Genomic DNA, 19,686 nt, shown 5'->3' with positions numbered 1-19,686 from the left:
TCCGGTTGGGTTTTGGGCCATAACAACTCTTCCATTGTAAAGTTTGTGCCTCTCTATTCAATGCCTAAGACATCTGGGTTCTGAATTTGGGCCATCATGACTTAGCTATTGTTAAAGTGAATATGCAAGACAGTTCTTGTCTGTGTCCCTGTTGGCTTTTGACCTGTGGTAACCTTGTAGAAGCAGTTTTAGCTGTATTTAAAATGTCCAATTTTATATTGGGCCTAATTGTTCAGTCCCTCCTCTTGATCCACTGAACCTCAGCGTACAAGATCTCACAACGCAGGTCAAACTCCCTTCACAGGCAAGCATCTGCAGACTGCCCAAATCCTTAGCCCTTTTCATTACACAAACATTCTTGACCCAGAAAACCTAAATGTTGCAAGTCAAGACAAAATGGAAATACAAATTTCAAACATTGTAAAAAATAAGAACGGGTTTGTACAGTATTTTCGTGGACTCGTACAAAACGAATGTTTACAAATCTGTGCAAAAGAGTCTAATATACACATTGAGTCTGTTGGTTGAACATGTAGTAGTTCTTTCTTCCATCGGGCAAGTTTTACTGTGAGGATGATGAGGTAACATAAGAACTGGGAGCAGGAGTAGGCCACCTGGCCCCTCGAGCCTGCTCCGCCATTCAATAAGATCATGGCTGATGTTTTTGTGGACTCAGCTCCACTTACTCGCCCGCTCACCATAACCCTTAATTCCTTTACTGTTCAAAAATGTATCTATCCTTGCCTTAAAAACATTCAATGAGATAGCCTCAACTGCTTCACTGGGCAGGGAATTCCACAGATTCACTTGTGTAATGTTCACATTGTGTAACCGGATGCCACCGGTTCGAGTCGCCCATAGCAATCTTGGAGAAGTGCGGCTGCCAGTGCTGCATCCGTGGTGGCAACTTCTAATGTGTTGGGGAATTGTGGGTCTGGCACCTATAGTGCTGGGGCCTTCTCCAGGGCTTGTTTTTATTCGGAGACAGCCTGTGTGTGCTGCTCCATCCAATTCCATGGGGCATTCGTTTTTTAGGAATGGGGAGGCTTTGGTGGCAAAGCCATCACTGTGGTTCCTACAATATCCCACCAATCCTAGAAAGGACTGTAGTGAGCAGGGGCAATTGGGCGATTGTCTGTTTTTGCTTCGTTTCAATCTCCTGTTTGCTGTGGGTCATTATAGTCCCTGAGTATGTGACTCGGGGTTTCATGATCTGGGCCTTTTTGGGATTGACTTTTAATTCAAGTATTGTAAGGAGGGTCAGTAATTCATCTAGCAATTTTAAGTGTTCCCCTGGGTGTTCCCCTAGGAGGAGGTCATCTACATATTGAATCAGGCATTCCTGTCATGAAAACCCTTTTTCTCCCTTTGGCTAATCTTTGGTGGAATGGACAGAGAATTGTGAAATCCTTAGGAAAAACAGGTCCATGTGTACTGTTGCCCTTGGAATGTGAAGGCAACTTTGTATTGGCACTGCTTATTTAAAAGGATGGACCAAAACGGTGAAATATTTTGTTTGTGGAGCTTGCCTTATAGTCACACGGCTGGTTGCTACTGTTAGTGGGGTTGTTTTATTCAGTTCCCGATAGTCAATTGTTAGTCTCCAAGAGCTGTCCAGCTTTCTAACCGGCCAAATCAGTGAATTGTTTGTTGAAGCTATCAGTTGTAAGACTCTTGTTGTAGGTTGGTGATTGCCTTAGCAACCTCTCTCTCGGCTTGTTTTGGAAAGCTATACTGTTTTTGGGGTTAGGACTAGGGTCTTGTCGACTACCTCACTGTCATGCGGCCATAGTCATGTTTGTGTTCTGTCAAAGCAAATGTGTCTTTCGCAATGATCTCCTGTGCTCCCAAGTCATCGGTCATATCTGCAGCGTTTTATCCATTATTCCCCAACTGTACACCTGTCTGTATATCTCTGCGTAGCTACTGCTGTCGGTGCCTCATCTGTTCGGGGCATCAGCCAAACACAACAGTTTTCCAGGTCAAATGACAAATTCCATTTACGCATGAGATCGGAGCTGAGGGTACGCTCTGCTTCTGGCTGCAGGTTCACTGGAATGACACACTATATCCCCTATCCTAAATCTAATAGTTCCATCTCCGATCCCTCCTGTAAACGTCCAGTGAACCCACCTGGTGTGCCTTGTTGCACTGATTTCTCTGGATGTATTCAGGGTAGTGTAGGATCCCGCCCCCGTGTCCCACAGGAATTCGACAGGGTGACCTACCTATCTCGCCATCCGCTAGGGTACTTCCTACACTGTCCCACCTTGCATCACATACCCAGATCGGTGCTGCCTGGAACCGTCATGCCCCATGCTCTGTATTCAGCTGAGGGTACCAGGAGGAGGGGCTCTCAGGTTCCAACTCTCAGGGTTGGCATGGTCTGGTATCCCTGCTCTGATCCCTGATCGTGTGGGTGTTGGCGGGGTGCTCTGCATTATCAGGGACAGTGGCCAGCTAGACCACAATTGGAGCCCCGTCCGCTGTTGCCTGGGATCCCCTTGGGGCTGACCCCTGCTTCTCCCTGCACCAGGAGTATATGGGAGTGGGTGACTTCTACATTTTCCTCTGTTTCCCCCCTCCTCCCCCCCTTTCCTCCATACAGGACCAGGGTTTGGGCCTTTTACTTGGAACAATGTTCCACCCTTATCTGCCTTAGCCTGTTTCCTGAACCTCTTTCTCCCAAGCTCGGGCCATTCTCCTGAACACGGGATTGAAATTTTCACCTGCCTTTCTACTCTTTGGTGGCATGTGTTGCTGAAATCCTGATCCAGTTGCCGAGATTTTGTCCCCCTAACCATGCTCTGTTCAAATCCCCAAAGACTCCAGTGAAATGAGTCCACTGGCGACGAGTCAATGCTTTGGGTTTTCCCCTTTTGCCTGCATTTGTTTAAACTCTCCACAGCATCTCCTGTATTGTAGCTGACTGCTGCTAAAATTGCTGCTTTTCATATCCTGCAGCTCCCCTCTCCCTATGTTCTGGGGATCGGGTAAGGCAGAACACACTGCAGAACACATTAACATCAGTTTTATTTCCTTTGTGTCACCGAGCCTGTGTAAAACTCTTTGCTGACAGCTATTCTCAAAGAACATCTGGGGATCATCAGAGGGCACAAATTGAGTCAGAGGCCGGAACTGTACTGCCTCGCCCACCCCAGAATCGGGCAGGTGAGGCTCGCAGAATGGCATTGTCCATTGGCCTTAGGCAACATCTTATGAACCTTGAGTAGGCAAGATGGTAAAATTCCAGTCATAAAGTCATAGAGGTTTACAGCATGGAAACAGGCCCTTCGGTCCAACTTGTCCATATTGCCCAGTTTTTAACCATTAAGCTAATCCCAATTGCCTGTGTTTAGCCCATATCCCTCTATACCCATCTTACTGATGTAACTGTCTAAATGCTTTTTAAAAGACAAAATTGTTCCCGCCTCTACTACTACCTCCTCCAGACACTCACCATCCTCTGTGTGACAAAATTGCCCCTCTGGACCCTTTTGTATCTCTCCCCTCTCACCTTAAACAATGCCCTCTAGTTTTAGACTCCCCTACCTTGGGGAAAAGATGTTGACTATCTACCTTATCTGTGACCCTCATTATTGTATAGACCTCTATAAGATCACCCCCTAAGCCTTCTACGCTCCAGGGAAAAAAGTCCTAGTCTATCCAGCCTCTCCTTGTAACTCAAACCATCAAGTCCCAGTATCATCCTAGTAAATCTTTTCTGCACTCTTTCCAGTTTAATAATATCCTTTCTATAATAGGGTGACCAGAACTGCACACAGTATTACAAGTACAGCCTTACCAATGTCTTGTACAACTTCATCAAGACGTCCCAACTCCTGTATTCAATGTTCCAACCAATGAAATGAAGCATGTCGAATGCCTTCTTCACCACTCTGTCCACCTGTGACTCTATTTTCAAGGAGTTATGAACCTGTACCCCTAGATCTCTTTGTTCTATAACTCTCCCCAATGCCCTATCATTAACTGAATAAGTCCTGCCCTGCTTTGATCTACCAAAATGCATTACTTCACATTGATCTAAATTAAACTCCATCTGCCATTCATCAGCCCATTGGCCCAATTGATCAATACCCCATTGCAATCCTAGATAACCACCTTCACTGTCCACTATGCCACCAATCTTGGTGTCATCTGCAGACTTACTAACCATGCCTCCTAAATTCGATCCAAATCATCAATATAAATGACAAATAACAGTGGACCCAGCACCGACCCAGCACACCACTGGTCACAGGCTTCCTGTTTGAAAAACAGCCATCTATAACCACCCTCTGCCTTCTGTCATCAAGCCAATTTTGTATCCAATTGGCTGCTTCACTCTGGATCCCATGAGATTTAACCTTATGCAACAACCTACCAAGTGGTACCTTGTCAAAGGTCATATAGACAACATTGACTGCCCTCATCCTCCATCTTGGTTACCCCTTCAAACAAAATTCAATCAAATTCGTGAGACATGATTTTCCATTCACAAAGCCATGCTGACAGCCCCTAATCACTCCTTGCGTCTCTAAATGCCTGTAGATCCTGTCTCTCATAATACCTTTGAACAGCTTTAGGTTCACTGGCTTCTAGTTCCCAGGCTTTTCCTTGCAGCCCTTCTTAAACAAAGGCATAACATTTGTCACTCTCCAATCTTCTGGTACCTCACCTGTGGCTGTCGATGATTCAAATATCTCTGCGAGGGGACCAACAATTTCCTCCCTCGCCTCCCACAACGTCCTGGGATACATTTCATCAGGTCCCAGGGATTTATCTAACTTGATGCACTTTAAGTCTTCCAGCACCATCTTTTTTGTAATTTGCACACTCCTCAAGACATCACTATTTATTTCCCCATGTTCCCTAACATCCATACCTTTCAATATTAAATACTGATGAGAAATATCCATTTAGGATCTCACCCATCTCTTGTGGCTCCGCTCATAGATGATCTTGTTGATCCTTAAGAGGCCCTATTCTTTTCCTGGTTACTCTTTTGTGATGTGGAGATGCCAGTGTTGGACTAGGGTGGGCACAGTAAGAAGTCTCACAACACCAGGTTAAAGTCCAACAGGTTTACTTGAAATCGCGAGCTTTCGTTCGGAACGCTGCTCCTTCATAGGTGAATGGAGGTAGGTTCACAAACACGGCATATATAGGCAAAGACACAATTGCAATATAATTAGTCTGTAAAGACTTGCATTCCAACCATTCTTCACATTCCAATCTCTAATTATGTTGCAATTCTGTCTTAATTTAACAATCTGCTGCTGGTATTTAGAACGGTCTACAGCACGGGCTCCATTTTCTTTGACTGCTCGCTGCAGGACTTCGAGGCGACCTGTAGATTTTTGCATTTTTCAGATAACGCAGCTGCAGCTTTTTGGGCTTTACCGCGGTCGCTGATCACACGCTGTGCCTCTTGGCTAAACCCTTTTCACACTGAGCCTGGAACTGCCCATGTGCAGCCAATTCACCTGGTTTCTCTGCTCCTGCTCCATTGATTTACTCTTCAGTTTCTCCACCTGCTGTTTCATCTCATCTCACTCCTGTATTAACTTCAGAATCTCACAATCTTTCTCTTGTCGCTGCTCCGTGCAGCTTGCTATGGCTTTAGCCTTGCTCAGCTTGGAAGCACTTGCCTAGTTCTGTACATGCTTTTTCCCAACATTTATGTCCTGCGGGTCCAAGATCCGATATTGGTTTACTGCAGTGTTCGACACACTTTGACGACTTGTTTAGGTATTTCCTCTGTACCGCTTCCCACTCTGGGCACTGTGCCATTTTCTCTATTCTCGCTCTCCAGAGTTTGTGACTGGCGTTAGGATTGGGTTTTCACTAGCCTCCCGTTCCAATCCCTCTAAGCCTAAAATGAGCCAGAAACATGCCTCACACTCTTACTAACCTAGTTTCCAAAACTGCCCTTTGTTCACCTCACTTTTCAAAATACCTGGGTTCAATTGGTTTGGAGTTTGGAGGGCCTGATGGTCACTTCTTATCGAAGCCCACCCACAGGACGCCAAATGTTGTCTGTGAAATATTCCATACAGACGCTTTAATCAGTTTATCACAAAATTACTCGAGTGCTTTTACTTTGAGACAGACAAAGGATTATGGTTCAAATGTAGCTTTATTAAAACACTCTATTGGAGGGAATGAATGAACGGAGTCTTCCAAGACCATATAGAATTTCAACAAAAACAGCTTTACTCAACATGCGTGAGGGAGAGCAGGACTCAGAGCTGTATTTCCAACTTGCTTCCGAGCTACTCTGCTAATCATCGGTTCTTACACATTCTTATACCCTTTTCTTTATGTTACAAAGTATTACATTTACATTAGGTCATCATATTGTAACTTTGAATTGGTTCCAGCTCTGTTTCGATCACATTATGCGGATCCATTGTCATGTATGTTTTAATTTTAATCATTTTCTGGACATAGCCTGCCTCCCTGTTCACAATATCAATGATGTGGAGATGCCGGCGTTGGACTGGGGTAAACACAGTAAGAAGTTTAACAACACCAGGTTAAAGTCCAACAGGTTTATTTGGTAGCAAAAGCCACACAAGCTTTCGAGGCTCTGAGCCCCTTCTTCAGGTGAGTGGGAATTCTGTTCACAAACAGAACTTATAAGACACAGACTCAATTTACATGAATAATGGTTGGAATGCGAATACTTACAACTAATCCAGTCTTTAAGAAACAAAACAATGGGAGTGGAGAGAGCATCAAGACAGGCTAAAAAGATGTGTATTGTCTCCAGACAAGACAGCCAGTGAAACTCTGCAGGTCCACGCAACTGTGGGAGTTACAAATAGTGTGACATAAATTCTGATTCTAGGATCGCATGATAAAGACTCAGGAGGAAAAAAGCAGAAATATTTATGTGAAATAGTGTGACATAAACCCAATATCCCGGTTGAGGCCGTCCTTGTGTGTGCGGAACCTGGCTATCAGTTTCTGCTCCGCGACTCTGCGCTGTCGTGTGTCGCGAAGGCCGCCTTGGAGAACGCTTACCCGAATATCAGAGGCCGAATGCCCGTGACCGCTGAAGTGCTCCCCAACAGGAAGAGAACAGTCTTGCCTGGTGATTGTCGAGCGGTGTTCATTCATCCGTTGTCGCAGCGTCTGCATAGCCTCGAAAGCTTGTGTGGCTTTTGCTACCAAATAAACCTGTTGGACTTTAACCTGGTGTTGTTAAACTTCTTACCACAATATCAAAGCATTGCTTTTGTCAAACCGATTTCAATTGTGTTAATTGTTCCCATTTCCCTGATACTTGATTAGTTTCCAGAGGCACAATGGCTCCTCAAGACACTGTGGAGTCTCGTTAAGTGCTATTAATCTCTTACTGTTTTTTTAAATATACTTTTCCAATTCAATCAAATCAAATCCAATTCAGAGTCTCAACAAGTTGAGACATTTCAGATCCAGGCTGACAAGACAGGAAGGGAGACCAAAATCACCCTGTCCTGGGCCTGATCTACATGAGTCAACCTGACTGGAGAAGGGGGAGGATCCTCCTCCAAGACTTGAGCTTATTTGCATCTTAGCCAAAAGGCCGAGATGCCGCTTTTAAAAATTGCTTCATATGAAACATGTGAAGCCTCAGCGTAACCTAATGACCTCGACCAAGTGCAGGCGATCCATACTACACTTGATCTTAGCCAAAAGGCCGAGAAGCGGTTGATCTCTTACTGTTGCTGTAGCCTCAGAAAGATCTCACCTGGGGTGCAACTGTGTTTGTGCTGTCTGTGATGTGGTATTTTGTCGTGTCTGCCTGCAGTAAGTGTGAATACTACAGTGCTGTCTGTTTAACCCTTTCCATTCATTCCTCTCCTGTTGCAGCCCACACTCTCTGGGTTTGCCCGACTACACACTCACAGGTTAAAAAAATAGTTCTTGTACAATGAATTAAGTTAACATTCCTCAAACTAGGCTAATTGCCTGAGAAATGGATACCAGCCGGTGTGGTGAAATCGATTGGGCTGTTGGATTCAATTCACTGAGCACACGGTGATAGATGAGCTCGGGGGCCTCTCAGCACGGAGGTGGATCTCACATGCCCTCTTGCGCCAACACTGGTCACAGGAGTTGGTCTTGAAAATGGTTGTTTTATCCCCCACTTCCACCTTCAAATGTTTGCTGGTTTTCAGCCAATGGCGTGACAGGTTAGTGGGGAGGTTCATAGCACCCAATGAGGTTAGGTCAAATTATCTTGGATGCACATATGACTTTTCAGGATATGGCTAATAGCAGGGAGTCTGGTTGAAACTTGGGAATACACTATCATAATGTCTTCTTGCTGAGTACCTCCTGATAGGTTTTGGACTATAACAACTCTCCCATTACAAAGTGTGAGCCCCTCTATTCAATATGCAAGAGGTCTGGGTTGTGGTTCTAAGTCATGATGACTTCCCTATTGTTAATTACCCCAGTTCAATATGCAATGCAATTCTGTTCTTTGTCCCTGTTAGCTATTGACCTGTGGTAACCTCGTAGAAGCAGTTTTAGTTGTATTAATTTTATGTGTGCAATTTTATCTTGGGATCAATTTCTCAGATGCTGTTCATTTGATTACAATGGATTTCCGTTTGCAAAGTGTGTTTTGCACAGAAGGGTGTCACAAAACAATGTCGAGACAATGGCATACTGCCCTGAAGTGTGGTTAGTGCCAGAGGAAATACAACAAACTGTGAGTGGAGAAGAGGCTCCCAAACAAATGTTTTAATGACCTGGTAATGTTAACTGAGGGATGAATGCTGGACAGAGAAACTCAGAAACATGCCAGCCCCTTAATCACCACTGGTCTTCCAGTGAACTTCGTGAAAAATGTCATGTACTCCGAAGAGATCAGTACTGTGGGAGTGCTGCACTGTCAGAGGGTCAGTACTGAGGGAGTGCTGCACTGTCAGAGGGTCAGTACTGAGGGAGTGCTGCACTGTCAGAGGCTCAGTACTGAGGGAGTGCTGCACTGTCAGAGGGTCAGTACTGAGGGAGTGCTGCACTGTCAGAGGGTCAGTACTGAGGGAGTGCTGCACTGTCAGAGGGTCAGTACTGAGGGAGTGCTGCACTGTCAGAGGGTCAGTGCTGAGGGAGTGCTGCACTGTCAGAGGGTCAGTGCTGAGGGAGTGCTGCACTGTCAGAGGGTCAGTACTGAGGGAACGCTGCACTGTCAGAGAGTCAGTACTGAGGGAGTGCTACACTGTCAGAGGGTCAGTACTGAGGGAGTGCTGCACTGTCAGAGGGTCAGTACTGAGGGAGTGCTGCACTGTCAGAGGGTCAGTACTGAGGGAGTGCTGCACTGTCAGAGGGTCAGTACTGAGGGAGTGCTGCACTGTCAGAGGCTCAGTACTGAGGGAGTGCTGCACTGTCAGAGGGTCAGTGCTGAGGGAGTGCTGCACTGTCAGAGGGTCAGTATTGAGGGAGTGCTGCACTGTCAGAGGGTCAGTATTGAGGGAGTGCTGCACTGTAAGAGGGTCAGTACTGAGGGAGTGCTGTACAGTTGGAGGGTCAACACAGGGCTTTCAGCACTGTCAGGATAGGTTCTGAGGGAGTGCAGCACTGTCAGAGAATCAGTACGGGGCAAGTGTTGAATTGTCGGGGTCAGTTCTGAGGGAGTGCTGCAGTGTCAAAGAGTCAGTTTTGAGGGAGTGCTGCACTATCAGAGGGTAGGTACTGAGGGAGCGCTGCACTGACAGCATCTCAGTACTGAGGGAGTGCTGCACTGTTGGGGGGGGGGTCAGGACTGAGCGAGTGCTGCACTGTCAGAGGTTCAGTACTGGGGGAGTGCTGCACTGTCAGAGGGTCAGTACTGAGGGAGTGCTGCACTGTCAGAGGGTCAGTACTGAGGGAGTGCTGCACTGTCAGAGGCTCAGTACTGAGGGAGTGCTGCACTGTCAGAGGATCAGTACTGAGGGAGTGCTGCACTGTCAGAGGGTCAGTGCTGAGGGAGTGCTGCACTGTCAGAGGGTCAGTGCTGAGGGAGTGCTGCACTGTCAGAGGCTCAGTACTGAGGGAGTGCTGCACTGTCAGAGGGTCAGTACTCAGGGAGTGCTGCACTGTCAGAGGCTCAGTACTGAGGGAGTGCTGCACTGTCAGAGGGTCAGTACTGAGGGAGTGCTGCACTGTCAGAGGCTCAGTACTGAGGGAGTGCTGCACTGTCAGAGGGTCAGTACTGAGGGAGTGCTGCACTGTCAGAGGCTCAGTACTGAGGGAGTGCTGCACTGTCAGAGGGTCAGTACTGAGGGAGTGCTGCACTGTCAGAGGCTCAGTACTGAGGGAGTGCTGCACTGTCAGAGGGTCAGTACTGAGGGAGCGCTGCACTGTCAGAGGGTCAGTACTGAGGGAGCGCTGCACTGTCAGAGGGTCAGTACTGAGGGAGCGCTGCACTGTCAGAGGGTCAGTACTGAGGGAGTGCTGCACTGTCAGAGGGTCAGTGCTGAGGGAGTGCTGCACTGTCAGAGGCTCAGTACTGAGGGAGTGCTGCACTGTCAGAGGCTCAGTACTGAGGGAGTGCTGCACTGTCAGAGGGTCAGTACTGAGGGAGTGCTGCACTGTCAGAGGGTCAGTACTGAGGGAGTGCTGCACTGTCAGAGGCTCAGTACTGAGGGAGTGCTGCACTGTCAGAGGGTCAGTGCTGATGGAGTGCTGCACTGTCAGAGGGTCAGTGCTGAGGGAGTGCTGCACTGTCAGAGGCTCAGTACTGAGGGAGTGCTGCACTGTCAGAGGGTCAGTACTGAGGGAGTGCTGCACTGTCAGAGGCTCAGTTCTGAGGGAGTGCTGCACTGTCAGAGGGTCAGTACTGAGGGAGTGCTGCACTGTCAGAGGCTCAGTACTGAGGGAGTGCTGCACTGTCAGAGGCTCAGTACTGAGGGAGTGCTGCACTGTCAGAGGGTCAATACTGAGGGAGTGCTGCACTGTCAGAGGCTCAGTACTGAGGGAGTGCTGCACTGTCAGAGGCTCAGTACTGAGGGAGTGCTGCACTGTCAGAGGGTCAGTACTGAGGGAGTGCTGCACTGTCAGGCTCAGTACTGAGGGAGTGCTGCACTGTCAGAGGGTTCGTACTGAGGGAGTGCTGCACTGTCAGAGGCTCAGTACTGAGGGAGTGCTGCACTGTCAGAGGCTCAGTACTGAGGGAGTGCTGCACTGTCAGAGGGTCAGTACTGAGGGAGCGCTGCACTGTCAGAGGGTCAGTACTGAGGGAGCGCTGCACTGTCAGAGGGTCAGTACTGAGGGAGCGCTGCACTGTCAGAGGCTCAGTACTGAGGGAATGCTGCACTGTCAGAGGGTCAGTACTGAGGGAGTGCTGCACTGTCAGAGGGTCAGTACTGAGGGAGTGCTGCACTGTCAGAGGGTCAGTACTGAGGGAGTGCTGCACTGTCAGAGGGTCAGTACTGAGAGAGTGCTGCACTGTCAGAGGGTCAGTACTGAGGGAGCGCTGCACTGTCAGAGGGTCAGTACTGAGGGAGCGCTGCACTGTCAGAGGGTCAGTACTGAGGGAGTGCTGCACTGTCAGAGGGTCAGTACTGAGGGAGCGCTGCACTGTCAGAGAGTCAGTACTGAGGGAGTGCTGCACTGTCAGAGGGTCAGTACTGAGGGAGTGCTGCACTGTCAGAGGGTCAGTACTGAGGGAGTGCTGCACTGTCAGAGGGTCAGTACTGAGGGAGTGCTGCACTGTCAGAGGGTCAGTGCTGAGGGAGTGCTGCACTGTCAGAGGGTCAGTGCTGAGGGAGTGCTGCACTGTCAGAGGGTCAGTATTGAGGGAGTGCTGCACTGTCAGAGGGTCAGTATTGAGGGAGTGCTGCACTGTAAGAGGGTCAGTACTGAGGGAGTGCTGTACAGTTGGAGGGTCAACACAGGGCTTTCAGCACTGTCAGGATAGGTTCTGAGGGAGTGCAGCACTGTCAGAGAATCAGTACGGGGCAAGTGTTGAACTGTCGGGGTCAGTTCTGAGGGAGTGCTGCAGTGTCAAAGAGTCAGTTTTGAGGGAGTGCTGCACTATCAGAGGGTAGGTACTGAGGGAGCGCTGCACTGACAGCATCTCAGTACTGAGGGAGTGCTGCACTGTTGGGGGGGGGGGGGGTCAGGACTGAGCGAGTGCTGCACTGTCAGAGGTTCAGTACTGGGGGAGTGCTGCACTGTCAGAGGGTCAGTACTGAGGGAGTGCTGCACTGTCAGAGGGTCAGTACTGAGGGAGTGCTGCACTGTCAGAGGGTCAGTACTGAGGGAGTGCAGCACTGTCAGAGGGTCAGTACTGAGGGAGTGCTGCACTGTCAGAGGATCAGTGCTGAGGAATGCTGTACTGTCAGAGGGTCAGTACTGAGGGAGCGCTGCACTGTCAGAGTGTCAGTACTGAGGGAGTGCTGCACTGTCGGAGGGTCAGTACTGAGGGAGTGCTGCACTGTCAGAGGGTCAGTACTGAGGGAGCGCTGCACTGTCAGAGGGTCAGTACTGAGGGAGTGCTGCACTGTCGGAGGGTCAGTACTGTGGGAGTGCTGCACTGTCAGAGGGTCAGTACTGAGGGAGTGCTGCACTGTCAGAGGGTCAGTACTGAGGGAGCGCTGCACTGTCAGAGGGTCAGTACTGAGGGAGTGCTGCACTGTCAGAGGATCAGTGCTGAGGAATGCTGTACTGTCAAAGTGTCAGTATATGGAATATAGAATAGCAGAGAGTGGAATCCCTGCAGTACAGAAGGAGGCCGTTGTCCCACCGAGTCTGTACCAACCACGATCCCACCGAGGCCCTATTCCCTTAACCCCTCACATTTACCCTGCTAATCTCCCTGGCACCAGGGTCAATTTAGCATGGCCAATCTACCTAACCTGCACATCTTTGGACTGTGAAAGGAAGTAAGAAATCTCACAACACCAGGTTAAAGTCCAACAGGTTTATTTGGTAGCAAAAGCCACACAAGCTTTCGGAGCTTTAAGCCCCGTCTTCAGGTGAGTGGGAGCTCTGTTCACAAACAGGGCATATAAAGACACAAACTCAATTTACAGAATAATGGTTGGAATGCAAGTCTTCACAGGTAATCAAGTCTTAAAGGTACAGACAATGTGAGTGGAGAGAGCGTTAAGCACAGGTTAAAGAGATGTGTGTTGTCTCCAGACAGGACAGTTAGTGAGATTTTGCAAGTCCAGGCAAGTCGTGGAGATTACAGATAGTGTGACATGAACCCAAGATCCCGGTTGAGGCCGTCCTCATGTGTGCGGAACTTGGCTATCAGTCTCTGCTCAGCGACTCTGCGCTGTCGTGTGTCGTGAAGGCTGCCTTGGAGAACGCTTACCCAAATATCAGAGGCCGAATGCCCGTGACTGCTGAAGTGTTTCCCAACAGGAAGAGAACAGTCTTGCCTGGTGATTGTCGAGAGGTGTTGATTCATCCATTGTTGTAGCGTCTGCATGGTCTCCCCAATGTACCATGCCTCGGGACATCCTTTCCTGCAGCGTATCAGGTAGACAACGTTGGCCGAGTTGCAAGTGTATGTACCGTGTACCTGGTGGATGCTGTTCTCACGTGAGATGATGGCATCTGTGTCGATGATCTGGCACGTCTTGCAGAGGTTGCTGTGGCAGGGTTGTGTGGTGTCGTGGTCACTGTTCTCCTGAAGGCTGGGTAGTTTGCTGTGGACAATGGTCTGTTTGAGGTTGTGCAGTTGTTTGAAGGCAAGAAGTGGGGGTGTGGGGATGGCCTTGGAGAGATGTTCGTCTTCATCAATGACATGCTGAAGGCTCTGGAGAAAATGTCATAGCTTCTCCACTCCAGGGAAGTACTGGACGACGAAGGGTACTCTGTCCACTGTGTCCCGTGTTTGTCTTCTGAGGAGGTCGGTGCAGTTTTTCACTGTGGCGCGTCGGAAATGTCGATCGATGAGTCGAGCACCATATCCTGTTCTTATGAGGACATCTTTCAGCGTCTGTAGGTGTCTGTTGCGATCCTCCTCATCTGAGCAGATCCTGTGTGTATGGGGGGGGGGGGGGGGGGGGCTTGTCCGTAGGGGATGGCTTCTTTAACGTGTTTAGGGTGGGAAGTGGAGCATCGTGAGGTTATCCGTGGGCTTGTGGTACAGTGAAGTGCTGAGGTGACCGTCCTTAATGGAGATGTGTGTGTCCAAGAATGCAACCGATTCCAGAGAGTAGTCCATGGTGAGTCTGATGGTGGGATGGAACTTGTTGATGTCATCATACAGTTGCTTCAGTGATTGTTCACCATGAGTCCAAAGGAAGAAAATGTCATCGATGTATCTAGTGTATAGCATCGGTTGAAGGTCCTGTGCGGTGAAGAGGTCTTGTTCGAACCTGTGCTTGAAGATGTTGGCATATTGAGGTTTGAATTTGGTCCCCATGGCTGTTCCGTGTGTCTGGATGAAGAACTGGTTGTTGAAGGTGAAGACATTGTGGTCCAGGATGAAGCGGATGAGTTGTAAAATTGGATCTGGAAACTGGCAGTTGTCGGTGTTGAGTACTGAGGCAGTTGCAGCAATGCCATCATCATGGGGGATGCTGGTGTAGAGTGCCGAGACATCCATTGTGACGAGGAGTGCTCCTGGTTCAACTGCTTCATGTGTGCTGAGTTTCTGCAGGAAGTCCGTAGTGTTGCGACGAAAGCTGGGGGTTCTTTGTACAATGGGTTTCAGGATGCCCTCGAAGTAACCGGAGAGGTTCTCGCACAGGGTCCCATTGCCTGATACGATGGAACGGCCGGGTGTGTTTGCCTTGTGTATCTTCGGGAGGCAGCAGAGATCTCCAATGCGGGGAGTATGTGGGATGAGAGCACGGAGGGTGCTCTGAAGGTCCGGATCAAAGGTCTTGATCAGTCTGTTAAGTTGATGGGTGTGTTCTTTGGTCGGCTCTGCGGTAACTGTCTGTAGTGTTCCTCGTTGTTCAGTTGTCGGTACACTTCTTTGCAGTAATCCGTTCTGTTCAGTATGACGATGGCCCCTCCTTTGCTCATTTGATGACAACGTTGCAGTTGGTCTGTGAAAGGAAACCAGAGCACCTGGAGGAAACCGACGCAGACACGGGGTGAATGTGCAAACTCCACACAGACAGTGACCCGAGGTCAGGAATTGAACCTGGCTCCCCTGTGCTGTGAGGGGAGTGCTGAGGGAGAGCTGTGTTGAATCTGATCTAATATGCAGCTGGTTCCCAGTGTGGTTGCTTGAGGGAACCTAACTTGCTGAATGGCTGGGCGGGAATTTACTGGTAACTCTGAGCAGTTGTGTTTCTGCTCTTGAGCTTAGCTGGCGAAAATTTAGCAGGTGATTTTGAGGACAGGAAGTGGGCCTCTCGCTTTCTTTGAATAAACATTGAGAATTGTATGTTTACCAGAAGGTAGCAAAAATGAGATCTGAGCCACTGAATCACCTCTGTGAGAGCTGCCTTTGGTTATTGGGAGGAGGCCATTTGATCCACTGTACCCATACTAGCTCTTCCTTAATACTGTTCCAGTTCTCACTTCATACAGAATCTGTCAGCGGGTACACTGAGCCCTTCATAAAAATTTATATATTTTATATAATATCTGCTGATTTCTAGTCTTTGTCTGTCAGACTATCAGTATTGAGAGGTGCCACAATATGAATTAATCTTCTCCAGGCCCTACAAGTCAAGGATTTCATAACTTGGCATTTGGAAGGCAGTGGTATAATCAGACAAAGTCAGCATGGATTTACAGAAGGGAAATCATGCTTGACAAATCTTTTGGAATTTTTTGAGGATGTAACTAGTTAGAGTTGACCAAGGAGAACCAGTAGATGTGGTTTATTTAGAATTTCAGAAGGCTTTCGACAAGGTCTCACATAATAGACCACTATGTGAAGTTAAAGCACATGGGTTTGCAGGTAATGTCTTGAGATGGATAGAAAGCTGGTTAGCAGATAGGAAGCAAAGAGTTGGCATAAATGAGTCTTTTACTGATTGGCTGTCAGTGACTACTTGGGTTCCACAGGGATCTGTGCGAGGACCCCAACTGTTCACATTATATATTAATGATTTGGAAGAGGGAACTGGATGTATTATCTCCAAATTTGCAGATGATACAAAGTTGGGTGGGAGGGTGAGCTGTGAGGGGGATGCAGAGATGCTTCAGCATGATTTGGACAGGCTGAGTGTGTGGGATCTGCATGGCAGATGCAGTATAACGTGGATAAATGTGAGGTTCTCCACTTCGATAGCAATAATAGGAAGACAGATTATTACTTGAATGGGTGTAAATTGAGAGAGGTGGATACTCAACAAGGCCTTGGAGTCCTCGTGCATCAGTCGCTGAAAGTAAGTGCGCAGGTACAGCAGGCAGTAAAGAAGGCAAATGGTAAGTTGGCCTTCATAGCGAGAGGATTGTGTATAGGGAGAGGGATGTTTTGCTGCAATTGTATCAGGTGTTAGTGAGGTCACCCTTGGAGTATTGTGTGCAGTTTTGGTGTCCTTATCTGAGGAAAAATGTCCTTGCTATAGAGGAAGTACAGTGAAGGTTTACCAGGCTGATTCCTGGGATGGCAGGTCTGTCATATGCGGAGAGATGAAGTCGGTTAGAATTATATTCACTGGAGTTTAGAAGAGTGAGAGGGAATCTCATAGAAATTTATAAAATTCGAACAGGGTAGATTCAGAAAGAGTGTTCCCAATGGTGGGGGAGTCCAGAACAGAGATGTCTCAGCGGCTCAGATCTATTGTTTTCTACATTCTGGTAACTATCCTCATAGTTTGAGGATAAGGGGTAAACATTTTAGAACTGAGGTGAGGAGAAATTTCTTCACCCAGAGGGTGGTGAATGTGCGGAATTCACTACCACTGAATGTAGTTAAGGCCAAACATTGTCTGATTTCAAGAAGAAATCAGATATCGCTCTAAAGGGCTATGGGAGGAAGGGGGCATCAGGATATTGAATTAGATGATCAGCATTGATCAAAATGAATGGCCTATTCACGCTTCTAGTTTCTATGTTTCTATATCTAACCCTCCCTATCTCTGTAATCTCCTCCAGCCCCACAACCCTCCTTATGGGTGGCAAAGTGGTTAGCACTGCTGCCTCATAGTGCCAGAGACTCGGGTTCAATTTCTGCCTCGGGTCCACTGTGTGGAATTTGCATGATCTCTCCGTGTCTGCGTGGGTTTCCTCCGGATGCTCTGGTTTCCTCTCACCATCCAAAGATGTGCGGATTAGGTTGATTCACCACACTAGCAGGGTAAATGGGCAGGCTTACGGGAATGGGGCCTGGATGGGATTGTGGTTGGTACAGACTCGATGGGATGAATGGCCTCCTTCTGTACTGTAGGGAGTTTATGATTCTATTAGCTGTGTAACCTCCCCCAGTCCCTACAACCCTCCCTATCTCTGTAACCTCCTCCAGCCCCTTAACCCCTCTCTATCTCTGTAACCTTCTCCAGCTTCTACAACCCTCCCAATCTCTATAACTGCCTCCAGCCCCTACAACCCTCCCTATCTCTGTAACCTCCTGAAGCCCCTACAACCCTCTCTATCTCTGTAACCTCCTCCAGTCCCAACAATGCTCCCTATCTCTGTAACCTCCTCCAGCCCCTCCAACCCTCCCTATCTCTGTAACCTCCTCCAGCCCCTACAACGCTCCCTATCTCTGTAACCTCCTCCAGCCTCTACAACCCTCCCTATCTCTGAAACCCTCCAATCCCTACCATCCACTCCATATCTGTAACCTACTCAAGTCTCTACCAGCATCCGAGATCTCTGTGCTCCTCCAGTTGCAGCCTCTTGAGTTCCCCCGATTCCCATCGCTCCAGCATTGGCGGCCGTGCCTTCAGCTGCCTGGAGCCAATTCCCCCCCTTCTCTGCTGAACATGTCCCCTCCCTCCCCTCCCCTCCCTCTCCCTCCTCCCTTTATGCAGCACATTTTGAAGAATGTCTTGAGGCAATATTTAGCTGCTCGATGTGGGATTGCTGATAATTGATTGGATTATTGGTCTTACTCTCTCTTCCCCCCACCACACCACATCCCCCCCTCCGCCCCATAGCCCACCTGCTACCACCCCGCCCCCTGAAAAAACTGGAGTCTAACTCAGCAATGGACACAAAACCTCCCCAGCCAGGAAACCCCCCAAAAAACTCTTCAACACACACACTACCTTGACACCCACCCCAACCCCAGAAACAAATAAACCCCAACTTAACAGCCCCCTCCCCCAACACACACCACCTCCCCCCAACTACCTGAAATGTGGCAGAACCAGACCATCATCCTGTTCTCCTCTTCCCCTCTCCCCACAACCCCCGTTTCTCCCCCCCCCCTCCCAACACGAGCGTCCCCCCCTATTCACCACCCTGCACAAGAAAAAACTAACAGGAGTAAGAATATATGAAAAAATGGAAAAGGTCCAGGAAACCAGAAGACAACAAGCCAAAATATAAGGTCAAGGCATCACAGGGAGCAACAAGGGTTGGATGTGAGCTGCAAGAAAAGTGGCAGAGCATGAAAAAAAGGGGATATATCTTCTCTCTGTCCAACCCCAAAAAGTCTACCTGTGTGGAGTTTGCACATTCTCCCCGTGCTTGCGTGGGTTTCCTCCGAGTGCTCCAGTTTCGTCTTGTATTCCAAAGATGTGCTAGTTAAGTGAATTGGCCATATTAAACTCCCCCTTGGTGTACCCTTCCACAGTAACTTAATTCTATTGCTAATGTAAGCCTACTGGGGACACTAATTAATTAATAAAGAAAGAAATAAGCAAATTTCAATGAAGTAATTTTTGCACTGCCAGCAAAAAACTTATCCTCATACCAAACCCATAAACCATCCGAATGTTCCTATACCAACTTGCTCCACCAACTAGTACCGCCACACCAATCCAATACATACTACCCGAATCCACACCATGACACCCTGCCCACCACAACATAAAACACCCACAAAGAATAAAGAGTCACCCCATCCCACCAGCTCTGGGAGCCCGCTCACAGCACCCACCCTAACAGGAATGCATGGGAGACCAAAAGCACCAAGACAGGGGAGGACAACAAACCACCCTTCAACCAACAACCTACCCACCAACATCCCTATCAGGAAACCCCCAGGACTTTTCTTCCCCCACTGCCTGACCTCATACCCACTCCCACCCCGCAGCCCACCTACTACCCCCTCAGCAGCCCACCTTCGAACAAACCTTCCCACACCCCCAAAAAAAACACAATCTGACCCAGCAACAGACACAAAACCTCCCCAGCCAAGAAACCCCCCAAAACAACTCTCCAACACACACACAACACTTGGACATCCATCCCAGCCCCCAGAAACACACAAACCCCCAACCTAGCAGCCCTCTCCTCCTAACACACACCACCTCAACAACCATTCCCCACCCCACCAACCACCTAAAATATAACAGAAGCAGACCATCACCCTGTTTTTCTTTGTTCTTCCCCCTCCCCACCTTCTTTTTCTCTTTCGCCACACGGGGGTACATCCCATTCACCACCCCACACAAGAAAAAACTAACACGAATAATATATAAGAAGAAAAAGGTCCAGGAGACCAGAAGACAGCAAGGCAACAAGGCAAGACGGGGAGCAACAGGGGTTGGACGTGAGGTGAAAGAGAAGTGGCAGAGCACGAAGAAAAGGGGACATGTCCTTTCTCTGTCCCACCCCAAAAATCTTTCTCTTCCTCCTCCCTTCACGCAGCACATTTTGAGGAATATCCTGCTC

This window comes from Mustelus asterias, unplaced genomic scaffold (assembly GCF_964213995.1).
Source record: "Mustelus asterias unplaced genomic scaffold, sMusAst1.hap1.1 HAP1_SCAFFOLD_760, whole genome shotgun sequence".
Taxonomy (NCBI): domain Eukaryota; kingdom Metazoa; phylum Chordata; class Chondrichthyes; order Carcharhiniformes; family Triakidae; genus Mustelus; species Mustelus asterias.
This window is presented reverse-complemented; position numbering follows the sequence as displayed.